The sequence below is a fragment of the Vespa velutina genome, chromosome 7 (genome assembly GCF_912470025.1).
Source record: "Vespa velutina chromosome 7, iVesVel2.1, whole genome shotgun sequence".
Taxonomy (NCBI): Eukaryota; Metazoa; Arthropoda; class Insecta; order Hymenoptera; family Vespidae; genus Vespa; species Vespa velutina.
The window spans coordinates 6,860,079-6,877,578 of record NC_062194.1 but is presented as its reverse complement, the minus strand read 5'-3'; the positions used below and the strand labels follow the sequence as shown (position 1 = coordinate 6,877,578).

Genomic DNA, 17,500 nt, shown 5'->3' with positions numbered 1-17,500 from the left:
ATGAAAGTGTCATCCTCGCTAAAAATCCTTTTCATCCTAACTCTTTCTTTTTTATCCTTGAAAACGATCAAACTTCCTTTACGTACGATCTTCTTTGACGTTTATATTTTTTTGCTTTTGAGACGATGAAAAATTAAAAAGGATAAAATATTTTTCTTGACGAGAAAAAACGAAAGGTTCTCGATATACCAATTATTTTGGATTTATTAGAGTTCGGACAACGCGAACAACAACTTATCACGATCGAAAATCGAAGAAATATAAATATAGCTATATACATATATACATACATACATACATACGTACATACATACATACATACATACATACATACATACACATGTATATACAGGTATATATATAAATATATGTATGAATGTATATATGTGTGTATGTATGTGTGTATGTATGTATGTATGTATGTATATATATATATGTATGTATGTATATCTCGTATTTACAAAAGAGCACGATGCTCATCGGTCGCGTGCCGGTCGCGAACTGACGGCAACCATGCCCGCTTCTGTCGCTTATACGCAAGAAACAGTGAGAGGGAGAGAGAGGCATAGTTGATCGCTCAAGCGCACAACTCCGAACGTCGATCTTCACATCGTTTACTTACGTCTTAATGAAAGAAATAATCCAAGTAAAGGTCACGAAGGGAGACAGAGAATATAGGTTTTCAAAGTTAGTACAAGAAGAATCGTTAAACTAAAGGAAATGACTATCTTACGTCTCTGTTTTTCTTTTCTTTTTTTCTTTTTCTTTTTTTTTTTCTTTTTCTTTTCTTTTTTATATTTTCTTTTTAATATCAATCCCTTAGTAAGAAGAATAACATCGGAAACGTACATATGTAGGTTGTATATGGTCAATTCAATTTAAAAGGGGTTTAAGAAAATATAGTCTTCATTATTCCATCTAATAAAGGAAGTGAAACAAACAAAGCTACATTTCCAGTCATCGTCCAATGAAATTTATACTAATGGTGGACGACAAAAATCGATTTTGCAATTTAATAATGCAGAGTGCTTATGAAGAGGCAGGGAATGATCGTGAACGCTTTTATCACGGTCTTGGAGAGACGTTTTCGATGTAATGAGAAGAAGAGAGAGAGAGAGAGAGAGAGAGAGAGAGAGAGAGAGAGAGAGAATAAAAGTAGACAGAAAAATAGAAAAAAGTGAAGAAAGTTAAAGGGAGAAACATGTAAGAGATCGTTTCTTAGACGAATACTTTCATTTCGATGTTACCGTTAATCAAAATTAACAAAAGTTTTTCTTAGCGGTAGAAAAGTAAAAAAAAAAAAAGAAAAAAAAAAGAAAAAGAGAAAAAAAAAGCATGGTGCAAAATTACCAACAGTGAATGGGAAGGCAGAATGAAAAAAATCTCAACGGATTAATGTAGTTCGTTCGTTTAAAACGATTATCGTTGATTAGATCGAAAAATTTAAATTTTATGGGACGATCGTTACAACGTCGTATACAAAACACCCATAGATTATTAACTTAGCCGATTTATTAGAGCATTAAAAATATTAGATACGATAGGGAAAAATGGAAAGGAAAGAAAATGAGTTCTACATATGTACATACATACATACATATGTATCTAGATATTCTTTACGAAGTATAAAAGTATATATTTATTAAAGTCGAGTCACGTCTTAGGATTACTACTGAGGATCAAAAGCGATCAAAGAGAAAAAGTTGTTATCGTTCGAGGAACGAAGAAAATTGTGGAAAAATACGTCCTGAGAAACAAATTCGTACGAACGAATGAAAATGGTGAGAAGATAAAATAATAATGGTCGACGTGTTCGTAATCGTTGCCATCGTCATCATCCTCGTAGTCGTAGTCGTACTCATCATTGTCGTTGTCATTGTACACACGATTTATATTTTATTATTTCATGTAGGCGATTCAAGTGGTTATAGAGCGAGTAAAAGAAGCGAGATATAGTGAGAAAAAGATAGAGATAGATAGATAGAGAGAGAGAGAGAGAGAGAGAGAGAGAAAGAAAAGAAGGAGAGAAAGAGAGAGAGAGAGAGAGAGGAGACGAAGGAGAAGGAGGTAGAAGAACTTCATCGCGGTTAAGAAAATTGCCGCGTTGAGTTCGGCTAATTGCACGTCAAGGAAGAATACTATGTCTTATCGGTTACGAAATATATAAATTGCACGGTGTTACACGAAGAAGGGTATCTATCCATTAAAATGTCACGTTACCGGGATGCGTCGTTACATCAAGTTTGTTATCAAATATTCGATCGTGGCTATCACGTTGAGAACGTCAACCTCCTTTTCTCGTCGTTAGCTAAAAACGACTTTTCGCGATGCGAGCCAACCAAACAACGAAGCTCTCGTGCGACATCACAAGAGTTAACAACTACTTTATGATATGATACTATAGTTCTCTCTCTCTCTCTCTCTCTCTTTCTCTTTCTCTCTCTATCTATTTATCTCTCTCTCTCTCTCTCTCTCTCTCTCTCGTTCTCCCGTTCTCTTTTCCTCGCGCATACGCACGCATATACGTAGATATACACACAGATGGGCGCGAGCGTATTATAACGTCGATATCACTTCGAGAAATAATATAAATTTTTCTCACTTTACAACTCCAATGGCGATACGAATCGCGTAACGATAGAATATCAGAAACTTTTTTACGATACGATTCTTTACGAACTAACGTCATAATATAATCGAATGCAATTCGATTGTTTAATTTATAATGTCTAATGGACAAAGAAAATCTGTTATATGTCAAAATGATAATTAATTTAAGATACGATGAAAAAGAAGATTTTATTTGGACATTCATTTTGTTCATCCCTTTTATAACTACTTCATAGAAAAATATGATATTGACGATGATAATGATGAAGATGATGACGACGATAGTAATAATAATAACAATAATATTAATAATAGTAACAATAATAACAATAACAATAACAGTAATAATAATAATAATAATAATTATAATAATAATAATCATAATAATAATAATCATTGTGATTTCAGGTTTCATGTTAATGGGAGCGAATAAGTATCGAAAAATAGTAATATCTCAAATAAATTGATACAAATTATTATGTTTTTGTATCGATCCTATAAAAGATTCGATGATTATTTCAAATATAGTCATAGGTGGTGATTGGATTTCATTCTCTCTCTCTCTGTCTCTCTCTCTCTCTCTCTCAATTTTTCATTCTTTCTTCTCTTTCTTCTACTCCTCGTCCGTCTTTTCAACTTTTCTTTTGTCAAGAGAAAATCGTTAAAAAGTCCGATATGTAGTAGAATAAGATATCCTCATACCCCTCGTCACGTTTTATTCAACGGCAAAAAAAAGAACAAAAAAAAAAAAAAAAAAAGAGACAAAGTTCTTCTTCCCTTTCTTCGAACTTGGAATGAAACGATAAAGTTGAAAAAGAAACGATATCACCAACAAAGTTTTTATTAGGCATATATGAATAACTACCGAAATAACGATTATTGCGTAAATCGTATATGCTACAAGTCATAAGTTGTTACTGATCTATTATTGCAACTTTAATATTTTCCTTCGATAAAATCTACTTTAGGTCCTTTATCATTGTTCTATGACAATGAGAGAGCGGGAATTTCAAAATGTCGCGTCACGTCGTCGCGTCGTCGCGTCGTCGTATTTTAAACGAAATTGAACGATTTAAAATCAGATCACGATTGAAAATTACTTCTCGATCAAACTCGCTAACGTTATTCTATTCATTTATATTTCTTAAAAATCTAAATACAATGTAAATAAATCTGTGAAATATGTATAACGTTGTATTCATACCAAATTGATTTATTTAATGTATGATTTATTTGACCTTACGGTCTTTTTTTTTTCTTTTTTTTTTTTTTTTTAAGATAGGATAGGAGGGCGAGGGTGAAGAGATAGAGCAAAAAGAAAAAAAAAGAAACAAAGTTATAGATAAATAAAACAGAATTAACGTAAATAAGATAATAGGATAAAGGTAACAAATAGGGTAAGAGCATTCGTGGTAGAGAGGGATTACTTTTACGTTGAGTATTAATTGATTTACGTTGATACTAGCCATAAAGTAAATTTCAAGGTCCAAGATATTTTCATTAGTCACGCGAATGGAAGGGATGATAGCTTCAAGAGTTTCTTTTTAACGTTAGCAACCCTTGCCAATGTTATTTTTCTTCCCGACGAACGGAGTTCGTTGGTTAAACGTCATTTGAAAACCCATGGCATTTACTTCGTTTATTAAACGCCAATGGTAGTTTTACGAGAAAATCTTGAAAAAAAAAGCGGACTTTTTTCTTCGTTTCACTTCGATTTGAAAATCGATTTAACCTTCGATAGAAAGATCAATCGATATTTAGAAATACAGAAGAGGAGAGTCGGGAGGGAGGGCGAAAGGGGTTAAAGAATAAAGTGCCAACGGGATGTTCACACGCAGAGAGAAAGAGAAAAAGAGGCAGAGAGAGAGAGAGAGAGAGAGAGAGAGAGAGAGAGAGAGAGAGAGAGAGAGAGAGCACTGTTCCTTTCTTTTTCGGTGATGGGAAAGTTCTAACGTAAAACGTTCGTAGTATCGATCGTGAAAAAGAAAGCTGCCGTGTCGTGCCATTATTAAGGGTGTTTATCACCTACGTACCACGTATTCTTCAGGGTCACCGTAATTGTGTCAAGAACTCTATCTTGCGTTTGTGCACTGTCACGATATGCAACTTATGGTGAATGCAATAGTAAAAAGATAGGCAGGCAGAGAGGGAGGGAGGGAGAGAGGGAGTTGAAATAAAAGAAAGAGAAATACAATCGTTTTCTTTTGAAACGAAGAAATCGAAATAATGTTTGCTCATAGATACAACAATCGGTAATGATAATTGTTTTCATGTATTGTCGATTGATTAAGAGAAAAAAAAAAAAAAGAAAAAAAAAAAAGAACAAATAAAAAGTCGCAAAGCAACGAGAGAGCTAACGAGTTTTTACAAGGAACGAAATTATTTTTAACTCGTCCAACGATGTGTAGATCGTTACGTTCAAGGAGAACGTTAATTAAACGACGAAAAGAAATTTCAATTGATTGGAAAGAAAATGGAGACAATGGTCTTAAATTATGCCAGTCGATAGAATAATTTTTCCAAAATCAGTTATCGTGCGAACCTTTACGATCACTCTTTCGCGGGAGGTAGCTGGTAAACATTATATATATATATATATACATAGCACCGCAACCGTGGCCGCATTGCGATTATATTAGCATTAGCATTAGCGTAGAAAAGGGGGGAATTCAATTTAATAAAACTCGGTGAATATAATCTTTGAAGGGGCATTAAACAGTTCCCCCTTTGGGAAAAGCTCGAGCTATATTGCAATTTATTCGTTCGTAACAAAGAAAAGAAATAGTTTCGCATTGAATGATTTCATTGGGACTTTTCTTTCTTGCTGTTTTCGATATGTAATTAGGAAATATTTGTATCAAAGAAATTCCTATATTCTCTCGTTTTGTTTGCTGTGAAGAAAATGAAAAAAAAAAAAAAAAAAAAAAAAAAAGATAAAGAAAGAAAAGAAAAGAAAAAAAGATAAATAAATAATAAAGATATTTAAAAAATAACTATCGTAAATAGTCATTTCATTCGTGTATCACGATTATTACTTCGAAAAAAGGAAAAAAAAAAAAAAAAGAAAAAAAGAAAAAAAGAAAAAACGATCATCATGGATTCGAATCGATAACTCTGACTTAATCAGAAATCTTATAACAAGGTATCTTGTTTATATATACTTTTTCAGGGCAATCGTCGAAGTCGTTGAATAGATACAGAAATGGACTAATATATTTTGTCCTTTGATCGATCAATTTTCTAACTTAATTGGAAAATAGCTATTTTTTACTGTTCGAAGTTAATAACACGGCAACCTTTATTACGTTCACTAAGAAATTCCTTGGAACGACAACAAATCTCTTTTCACAGCGACGATGTTATTTTTCGGATATACAACCTACACGATTTTTAATCTATTTCTTGTTTCTTTTTCTTTTTTCTTTAAACTATACTCGACTATAAAAACTCGACTAAAAAAAAAAAAAAAAAAAAAAAAAAAAAGAAAAAAGGAGAAAAAAAAAAATAAGAAGAAAAAGGAATAAGGATTCTAAAGTTTGAGTATTCGTGATAATAACCTATGAAACATGCCAAATAATTTCAGGATCTATCTAATTGTTCTGATTAACGTAACTTTTCAAAAGAAATAAGACAAAGAATATATATATATATATTGTTTCTTGAACCGTAGACCTTGCTCAAACCGCGTATGCTACCACGTCTATTTCTAGCCTAATGTCAGCCTTAAAAGCTTTCGACGAGGTGCTGTAGCCACGTGCGCATGCCACCTCTATCTTCGTACTGAATCAAAATTCTATAAATACAATGAGTATACAGTACTTCGTTTTCTATTGGACAAAGATCTTCGTCTTAAGATCTACGTGGATCTGAAAAGCGTTAGAACATTAGAGGAATTATCGAATAGAACATACTTTGAACGTCATATCAAAAGCCATTGTGTAGTAGTAACACATCCCTTTCTCTCTCTCTCTCTCTTTCTCTCTCTCTCTCTCCTTCTGGATTATTCGAACTTTTCAAAAGATTCTCACAAGTAGATCTATCATTGATTTTGTATAAAAAGCTCATCCATTCATTTCCCTCAATTCTCACTCTCTTTTCATCTTAGAAACATAACCTTCGACGATTACGCCTAATCAATTGAGGAACTTTTAATGAAGTAAAGTTCTATCTAAACGACGTGAAAATATGCTTATTATAAATAACAGAGCATAGATAATTATTCAAAATCCGTGAGATAACGTAGTATAAAAAAAAAGATGAGATATAAGATGGAGATACGTATGTATGTACGTAAGATATTTATAAATAGATAGAGATAGTAATACTCTAATAGTATATATATATGTGTGTATGTGTGTGTGTGTGTGTGTGTGTGTGTGTACAGTAAATAAGAGTAAGAAATTTGATTTTGACGTGTTTCTCAATTTACCTTTTCGCTCGATCGACGTAAAAACGACGCGAGTGCCGTCGAAGACGAGACTTCCGTCTGTCGACGATCGGCAAACCGATCACTGTTGTAACGTCCCTCGAATCTGCACGATCTCGAGTTTCCCTTATAACTGAGTCCCTTCGAGAATTTCGTCTACTGTTTATATCTATATCCTTCGATCTTGCTATCGTCCAAATGAGAAACCAAAAGGCTATCATTTTCCACGTTAATCGTACTCTCTCTCCTTTTTCTCATCGATCGATTATAACGAAGAAGAAATTTTCTTTTCTTATTATTCGCCTCTCAGTTTTCTTTTCATCATCTTTCTTCTCCTATTATTCTTCACTTTCTCTTCTTGGATCAAGTATAATCTCGATCGACGATCGATCAATTTTTCACGTAACAATTTTCCCATCGCAAGACACATTTGTTCACCAACAACGTCCAAGTAAAAACGTTCATCTTCTCAACTTGTTTCGACGCATAGTTCAGTTTACGATAAATCAAACCACGGCCTTCGGACATATCAACGATCGATCTCGAGTAATTATACTCTCGCGCAATAAACGCGAACTCGCTTTAACACGAACGAATACTGACATACTTTTCCACAACACGGTTTATGTATTTCTATAATCGCCTTCGTATTAACGTAGATAATTATTGAAGAAATTAGTCGATCATAAAAAAAAAAAAAAAAAAAAAAAAAAAGAAAAGAAAAAATAAAAGAAAGAAAAAGAGAGAGAAAAAGAGAGAAGAAAAAAGAAAAGAGTGGTATGAGTTGTCGTATTAAAAAATTTTTCAAATTCCCTGATGGATCAATAGATCAAAATTCGATTATATATAGATCGGAGAAGACTCATGCACGTCTATATGAGTATAGATTACGAAATTCCAAGCATTGAAAAACATGACTACGATGAAAAATCCTCGAACGTTAATTTTAGTAAATAAAACACGTCGATAAATAATTTTTTTCTTTTCTTTTTTTTTTTTTTTCTTATTTTCTTATTTTATAATATTCCCTCGTATCGCCTCGAGAAAAATAAGAGAGGGGGAAGAGAGAGAGAGAGTGAGAGAGAGAGAGAGAGAGAGAGAGCTTCGTGATAGATTTCATCTAGTGATATATTTTATCACAATTTGAAAACGTCAACAAATTTTTATGTTATGTGTGAAAAACGAAAAGAAGGAGAAAGAGAGAAAGAAAGGGAGAAAGAGAGAGAGAGAGAGAAAGAGAGAAAAGTACGACGTAACAACGACGATGACATAGAATAGGAAGCCCCGTTAATTTCTTTTTCTTTTTTTTCCTTTATATTTATTTCTACCCTTCATTGCGAGGAGGAGACAGAGGAGGAGGTGGAAGAAGAGAAGAGGGGAGAGGGGAAAGAAGAAGAATAATGTTCGGTACACGATGGCTTTCAGAGTAGTGATCCACGACGACGGATTTTAAAAGCGGGGCATGATTATGGCTCAGTGACAATGCACTTTGCTCTCTCGTGTCGAACGAACGAGGAGCCTTCGTGTCAACTCAAAAGACGACGTGGAATCGAATTGGAAAAATCTGTGGAAAAACTCGTGACTGATTGTAAAAAATTTCATGAAAATTCTGAATTATCATACGGAAAAAAAAAGAAGAGAAAGATGGAAAGAGATGGATAGATAAAAAAAAAGAAAGAAAGAGAGAAAGAGAGAGAGAGAGAGAGAGAGAGAGAGAGAGCGAGAGAGAGAAAGAGAAATAATAATATATGCTTGAAAATATTTCTCATGAAAATAAAAAGCATCGAATAAGAAGATTGTATCTTATGATTGTAATATATATATATATATATATATTAAAAATACTACATAGAAACCATTAAAATTAATAACTCGTATTCGGAAAAAGAAGTTCGTTTAATAAACTCACGAAGTTTATTTGATGATATAGATGAATTCGATATCTCAAATATAAAACGAGAATCCGATTTGTTTTTTTGGTTTTCTTTTTCTTTTCTTTTCCTTTTTCTTTTTGTTCGACGATTTTTGCGTAATACTTGATTAACTTCGTTATAGTTGAAAATCAATCGAAAGAAAATGATTGAGAGTGAGAGAGAGAAATAGAGAAATAGAGAGAGAGAGAGAGAGAGAGAGAGAGAGAAAGAGAAAAACGTCGTGTAATTTAATTCGAAGGAATTTAATGAGTCACAAAATTAAAGCTAAGAGGAATTTAATTTCCGTATTTCAATGATCACTAACGGTTAAAATTCATCGATATAAGTAATTGAAATCACAAAATCACGATGACAATCATGATTAGGCGAATTGAAAATCACGTGAGAACGTGTTAAATATCGATTCTGTCTCAAGGATGTTTACCAAGAGATACGAGCGAAGAGGGTGTGTATATGTTCGTGTGCGAGATAGGAGATTGATGTATCAAGGAAGACATAAAGATTATTATCGCTTTGTTTTCTTTACTTATGTGTGTAGGCCCTCCATCAATAAGAAGTGTTAAAATAAAATCGAAAAGAAAGAAAACGAAACGTGAGAGAAATGTAATCAAGTGGTACCATATATATATAATAAAAAAAAAAAAATAAAATAAAGAGATCGAAGACAAAAAAAATGAAATAAAGAGATTAAAAAAAAAAAAAAAAAAGAAAAAAAATAAAACGATTGATACGAAAAACCATCGAAATTGATTTCGAGATGTAAACGAGAAAAATGCTCTGTCAAAGGAATATTACCATATTATGTATGATCGATCCGATGCCTTTTCTAAGTAATAATAAAAACTAAAAATTAAATTCGAAAGAACGTTTTGAAGATAAATTTTACGATGTTAAAATTTACAGATCTTGTGAAACTAACTAAAATTTTTTAAAGAATTATACTCGTATATATGTTTTCTTATAAACAACAACCCAACTGTAACTAGTTACATCCACGTTCATGAAATTTTTATGACAGATCAAACGAAGGAAAAAGTTTTTCTTTTCCATGAGAAAATAAAATCGTACGTTGTTAAACGTGAACTTATATAGATGTATACGTAGGTACATATATATATATATGTATATCGTAATAAACGTATCGACTTAACGTCACATATGCATGAGTCTACGATAAGAGTTAATAATCCGCTAGAATATGAAACGCTAAATAATGCGTCAGTCGAAGGATAGCCACACAAAGGCTATTCAATCTTGCTTTCAGTCTCGTACTCAGCTTCTCGAAGAAGAATATTTATTGTTCGTGAACAGGCCGCAGGTGAAATCATGACGAGCCTCACGGAAATGCCCGTTTCTCTGTACTTTAATATGGAAATATCGTGTTTTGTGGATACTAGCTCGAGTTACAAAAAAAAAAAAAAAAAAAAGAAAATAAATAAAAAAGGGAGAAAGAAAAAAAGGAAGAAAAGGAAGGAGATAAAAAGAAAAAGAGAGACAGAGAGAGAAAGAGAGAGAGAGATAGAGATAGAGGGAGGGAGAGAGAGAGAGAGAGAGAGAGAAAGAAAGAAAAATGAGGAGAACAGGAAGAAAGGAAAAAAGAAAAAAAAACAAATGGAGAAAAAAGTGGAAATGGAAAATTGTATCGCATGGAACTTCGATCTACCTTTCTACTCCGTCGAATAGGACGAGCGTACACATTTTATATGTATATGGAACACGAGCTACGATAACACGTTTCGCTACGTGCTAATTTTTCGCTCTCTCTCTCTCTCTCTCTCTCTCTCTTTCTCGTCGTATCTAAACGAAAATTCCGATAATTTGAAACAATGAAAATTAATAGATAGTAGCATCTGTCTGCAAATTATACCTATATTTAACTTTTCTGAACAATCGGTCGTCGTAAAGTCACAATAAGAGTTGAACAATCGATATTAATGATCGAAATTATTACCGAAATACATATAACGACGTTTGAACGACATCGGGTTAATATAAAAGTCGAGAAATCTCGATGGATCGAAAAAAACTGGGTTATCGCGAAAACGTCGCTCGTTTAAACGCACGCGGCTGCCGTTAAATATTAAGTGGTATATATGTATATGTATATATATATATATATATATCGATATACATGTATAAATATATATATATATATATCGATATACATGTATAAATATATATATATATATATACATACATATATATGTGTATCGGTAAACGTATGACGTCATCGTATACGTCACATTTCTTATCTTGTTCTAACTATCTTCTCGGTTATCTCACATTCTAACGATTCCACGGACGATTATATACTATATGCAAAATTATTCTTTTCGCATCCACAAATTACAAAGGAATATACTTATAGGGATCGAACTGATATAGCGATTGCGAGTTTCGCATGATCTATGCGGCGCCTATGTTATTTCCGATGATCGACGTATGTGTTAATTTTTTTTTTTTTTCTTATTTTTTCCTTTTTCTTTTTTCCTCGACAATTAGCACGCAAAGCGAAGCGATGGTGTCAGCAGGCACCGGACAATACCTCGTATAAACTAGTTGTACCATCTCACTCTCTCTCTCTCTCTCTCTCTCTCTGTCTCTCTCTCGAATGACTAATACGTTCGATTAAAAAAAAAAAAAAAAAAAATAAAGAAATACGTGTCGGTATATGCAAATGATAAAGAAATATAAAAAATGATAGGAAAAAAGAAATTACGAATTTCTTCTTTAAACAAAATCTTCGTGGAGGACGATTTCAACGATGACGATGATATTAGAAATTACGATTCAACGAATTCCTAGGAACTCTTCTTCCTTTTTTCTTTCTGTTTAAATTTCAACGTTTCGTTAAACTGCATACGCTCTTGTAATTCGGATCGTTCGAATTCCGAGATCTTCTGTGAATACGAGTTCTGAATAGGGATTTGGGGGAGGGGGTGAAAGAAGGGAAAAGAAAACACACGAGTAAAAAAAAAAAAAGAGAAAAAAAAGAAAAAAATAAAGAAAGAAGAAGAAAAGGAAAACAAAAGGAAAAACAAAGAAAAAAAAGAGAGAAGAAAAAAGGGGGGAAAAAAAAGAGAAAAAAAGAAAGGAAAATGGAAAAAAAAATAGAAAAAAAAATAAAAAAAAAAGTGATTCCGTGATCGGTAGGTACAGGAGAGTCCATTAAGATGATTGGACTTTTCCTTCTGTTTCGAGCTCGAGTCGCGTACTTTCTTCAATGAATATCGTCGCTCACTCGAAATACGTTCAAGTAGACACGAAGAAGGAACGTGCCGTTGAGTTTTCCTCTCGTTTGCCGATAAACGAAACGACCACGTTCATCCTTTGTTCGCGAGAAAATCACGAGTCTCACTGGATTATTACTACCGCCTTCGTCGAGATTTTATGATCCTCCTTCGCGAGAAATGAGATCAAGTGCCTCGGTAATGTGCACGTCCTCAAGTTCGTAGAATCGTAAATTGCGGCGGGAACGTTTGATATATATAGGACGAAAGAAAATACATTCTGTTCCTAAACGATTACATTCGATTACGGTATTTCAGTACTGACTGAGCCCCCCTAAAGAATCGGCAAAGAAAAAGAAAAATTAATAAAAGAAAAAGAAAAAAAAGAAAAAAAAAAAGAAAAAAAGAAAGAAAGAAAAAACAGGGAAAGAAAATACGTAACACATTTCAACGAAATTTCGTTCACTCGGACCGAACAGCATTTTAGTTGGTTTCCAATAAAAAAAAAAAAAAAAAAAAAGACCACTTACAACTACCACACCTTTCTCGTTAAATGAAACCATCAAAATCAAATCGTCAAGATTTTTCTCTAGGATTCTACGATGATTCGTCCTTTTACGATGACCCAGGATCGTACTCTTGTGAGAATAAATACGGTGAGAAAATTTGTTCGAAATAATATAGCGCTATAAGATGAAGGAAAAAGAAGAAAAAGAAGAAAGAGCAAGAAGGAAAAGAAACGAAAAAAAAAGAAAAAAGAAAAAAAAAAAAAAAAAAAGAAAAAAAACCTGAAAATAAATAAACGTTATGGCCCTTTTAAAAAGACACAATCATTAAATTTATTGAACGATAGGGAAAGAAGACGTTCTAACAGGCTTCATGTTCTAAACTCTTGATAAATTTATTATGAGAGTGAAAAAGAGACGTGATCGGACTCGATCATCCTTCGAGAGAAGCTCGCTCATGCATATCTCATTCGTTGCGAATTTATCCGCGTCACTTGGTACACGCTCAATGAAATAACCGTCCCGACATCAACACTGAATTTTCAATGATCCTAACGAGCGTTTGATAAAATGACGAGCGTGCGTGTTACGTGGCCGAGCGAAAGATGCGTTGCTTTGACCTTCCTATCTCGTTTATCATCACCCATGTAACGTGAATACAATTGACGTTCGATAATTTTCACTACTATGATGGAATATAAGAATAAACGAAGGAAATCATTTCAATGGAGGAATCATTTTCTTCTTCCATTATATAATAAATACGTTTTCTTTATGATTTAGATTTAAGAGAAGAAAAGAAAGAAAGGAAGAAAGAAAAAGAAGAAATAAAGAAATAAAAAAAGGGGTAATGTTGAAAATCAAACAGGATTGAGAACATTTTACGATCGACTGAAGTGGATTAGGGATAACGACGAAAAAGAAAGAAAAGTAAAAGTGTATTAGATATGGAAAGTATTAGGAGGGAGGGTTAAATAATGTCGAAAGAGCCAATACGTATGTATGTATGTATGTATGTATATATGTATGTATGTACGAGTAATACACGGACGTACTATTTTTAGTAGGTAATGGCTACGATGCAGTCGAGTATTACCGAATGACCGTAAAATCTTGATCCATTTCGATCTTCGAAGAATACCTAGAAAATCTTATTTCCTACGAAAATAATGCGTTTTTCTCTCTTAACGATCACAAAAAAGTCAAAATGTTTGATATACGTGAAAAAAAAAAAAAAGAATTCAACACCATCGTCATAGCTTGAGAATATTTATAAAAATAGAAATAAAAAAAAAAAAAAAAAAAAAAAAAAAAAAAAAAAAAAAAAAAATGAAAAAAGAAAAGAAAATATTTTTCCACGTATCCACCGCGACCCCATGACTATGTTTTCTTTGATTTCTTTTTTTTTTTTATTTTCTTTTTTCTTTTTTCTTTTTTTCTTTTCCCCCGAAACGTCTCGAACTACTAAAACTCGCGTAAAAATCAATAAGCGATTTTTTCTTACGTGCGAATGATGAAAAAACAAAGTGTATTAAAATAACGAAGAGTGACTGAAAGAGGGAGAAAAAGGAAGAAAGAGGGAGAGAGGGAGAGAGAGAGAGAAAGAAAAAGAGAGGGAGGAAGACAGAAACAGAGAGAGATAAAGAAAAAGAGAGAGAGAGAGAGAGAGAGAGAGAGATAGAGAGACATAGAGAGATAGAGAGGAAGGGAAAGGAAAAAATGTAAGGCACGTCAAATAACCGGTGGATCTTGCCGCACGTACGTACACGTGAATCGAGAGGAACTAACAATAAGCGTGGACGACGCACTTTCAGTCACGCGACGCGCTTGCGACGCGCAAACTCCGACCGCAGCGCGCCGACGTTTTCCTTGCGTGTGAGTGCAACGAAGAAATAGAGAGCGAAAGAGAAAAAGAAAGAAAGAAAGAGAAAGAGAGAGAGAGAGAGAGAGAAAGCGAGAGAGAGCGAGAGAGAGAGAGAGAGAGAGAGAGAGAGACGGAAATGAAGTGAAAAAGAGAGAAAAGGAGAGAAAAAGAGATTGGTGCGTAAATTAATGCACGAGATATATCCCTCTTTCTCTCCCTGGAGCTCTTTATTAAAACCTTTTTTACATGTTTGCATTTAACTTCATAAATATTAACGATACTATCATATTCGAGTAAATAAATGATGTGATAAATATTTGTTATCTACGGTTAGCGATGAAACGAAAAAAAAAAAAAAAAAAAAAAAAAAAAAAAAAGAGAGAAAAAAGATACTTTTGCAAATGCATCCTCTACCTGTCGTTCCTCTTTCTTTCTTTCTTTCTTTCTTTTTGGTTTTTCTTTTCTTCTTTTTTTTTTTTTTTCTTCTTTTCTTGTTTCCTTTCGTTTCCGACGATCCAACGAACTCAATAACGTGCACAAAAAAAAAACTTAAAGAAACGGCGTTCCGAATTTTAATGATCGAGGCAAATCCTTGGCGTGTTAACTACATTTCAAGGATACTTTTTACGAGCTAAATAATAATACGGTAATGCATACAATTCTTTCTAGTTAAGGTACTTCCATTTCAGCTGACCTTTTTTTTATTCCCTTTTCTATCGATAGAACATTGTAGTCGTAAATGGAAGAAAATGTAATGTAAGAAAAGAGATTTTTTTTTCTTTTTTTTTTTTTTTTTCCTTGCTTTAAAACGAAGAAATAGTGATAAAATGAGAATTGGAAGTCCAATCGAAGAATATTTCCTTTACTCTCGAATGTGTATTCGAATCGATTGGAAACTTCGCAAATACAGGAAAGGTAAATATTTTTGGTTTTCTCGCCGTGCCAAAGAGAAAAAACACGAGAGAAAGAAGAAGAAGAAAGGAAAAAATACGAAAATAAAGAAGGAAAGAAAGAAAGAAAGAAAGAAAGATTTGTAATTCCTACAAGAGCGAAGATGTAGGAATTTCGATCCAGCAGGTATCAGCTATATCTTAGCGACTTAAATTGTCGCGAAGTTATTATCAGAAAGATAGAATACGGGAGATATAATAAAACGTTATTAAATGTAGGCTTCGATCCCCTTGGCAAGTAGATTGATCCTTTCGTATTTGCGATCTGTCCATTTTAATTTACATAGTCCCCCGATATAGCTTGTAATTCACCGAACGATTACACTTTCGATCTGTAATATTCGTAATACTCGATGATATTCTGAATATATTTCTATAACCTACATATGCAAACATCGATATCGAAATTATTTCTTTACTCTGGTATTGAGAAGAAACAGAAAGAAATAGAAAAAAAGAAAAAAAAAAGAAAAAGAAAAAGAAAAAGAAAAACGAACGATATAAAAACCAATTGATCGATCAATTAATACTCTCGGATAACGGAATAACGGCAAAACCAATAGATATTTTTTTGCGTGTATCTACTATTCGTAAAAAAAAAAGAAAAAAATAAAAAAAAAAGAAAAAAAAAAAGAAAAAGAAAAACAGAAAAAAAAAACGGAGAAAAAAGTCAAATTAGAAGTCGATTTGCGAATTAAAATGCAAACAAGTCGATTGAGGACACTTACGAACTATCATTTAGAGCGCGATAATTCAAAGGATATCTCGTTGTCTTTACTCTTAAACAGAGTAAAACACACAAGTTTACAAATTAGATTTAATTGAGCAAATATCCGTTCGCTCTTCACGAGACTTTCCGTACTACTTATTTGAAACAACCTACAAACTTTTCCTATGTGTATTAAATTAAAGATTAATTACATTGTTATGATGACATCTTTTGTTTGAAGTTCTAAAAGAAGTAGCACCAAAAAGCGCGATTTTTTGTTTTTCTCTTTCTCTTTTTTTTTTTTTTTTTTTTTTTTTTTTCCTACGATAAGGACGACCTTGTACTATTTGATATCTTTCTCGTAACGTAGATGACTTACGCAAACTCGGAGTAGTTTTTTTTGATATTACGTCTTTTCGACAAGTTCTTCCATACAGTTTACACCTTGAGAACACTTACCTGAAACATATAAAAAAGAAAAAAAATAATCTCATTAATACGTGAGAACGTCGATGGTTGATCAAAGGTAGAAAAATTATAATTAAAGAGAATTTTAACTCTGACAAGAAGCTTTATCACTTCTTTTGATTACCAACTTTTCTCCATTCAAATTTACTATTATTCCCGTTAGATAAAGCGACGAGAATTATTGTAGTACACGTTCTTCGTAATTTAATAATTATAATGTGGCATTTATATATAATGATAACGTGGTAACTCGACGCTTTAAGATTCGAAAAAAAAAAAAATACGAGAAATTTCATCGCCTCGTCTTTCGAATTAATGAGTCGCCGTGAAACATAATTAAACGGAATTTGTGTCACGATCGTAATTCAAATGAAGGTCGTTTCGTTGTAACAAAAAAAAAAAAAAAAGAAAAGAAAAAAAAAGAAAAAAAAAAAAAAGAAACTTCTCAATCATTTTCTCAAGCTGTTGATAAGGAAATAAAAAAAAAAAAATAAATAAATAAATAAAAAGGAATAAAAAAAAAGTAAAAATAAAATAATGTACTTCTCATAGATGATCGAAAGGAGACGAAAGAATAGAGAATAATGGGGGAAAGGGAGAATAAGGGAAGAAAAAAGGAAAAGAACGACACTGGCGTATCGAGTTGGAAACTATCGAAAGAGAATGGATCTTGTAGAATCTTATTGAACTCAAATCGAATTTATTTCTCATATGGTAAAATTAGGAAACTAAATTTTCGACCACGAAGGTAAAGTAGATAAAATAGCATATAGGTCCGATAAGGAAGATCTCTACGGAGTTTG

The 17,500-nt window shown here is 32.8% G+C and overlaps 1 protein-coding gene across 13 annotated transcripts in view; it reads right to left on the bottom strand.

Moving 5' to 3' along the window:
• The window catches only part of LOC124950291 (cAMP-specific 3',5'-cyclic phosphodiesterase), a 333,991-nt gene that overhangs the window by 74,048 nt on the left and 242,443 nt on the right, over positions 1-17,500 (bottom strand). Inside the window, exon 1 of one of the 13 annotated variants that reach the window (XM_047496753.1) lies at positions 7,040-7,064. The exons of 11 other annotated variants lie outside the window; for them this stretch is intronic. The gene's annotated coding sequence lies outside the window, so the exon portion shown is untranslated. Of the gene's footprint in view, positions 1-461; positions 489-7,039; positions 7,065-17,500 lie in introns of those variants that run through there. One more of the 13 variants, XM_047496755.1, reaches the window with a different exon arrangement.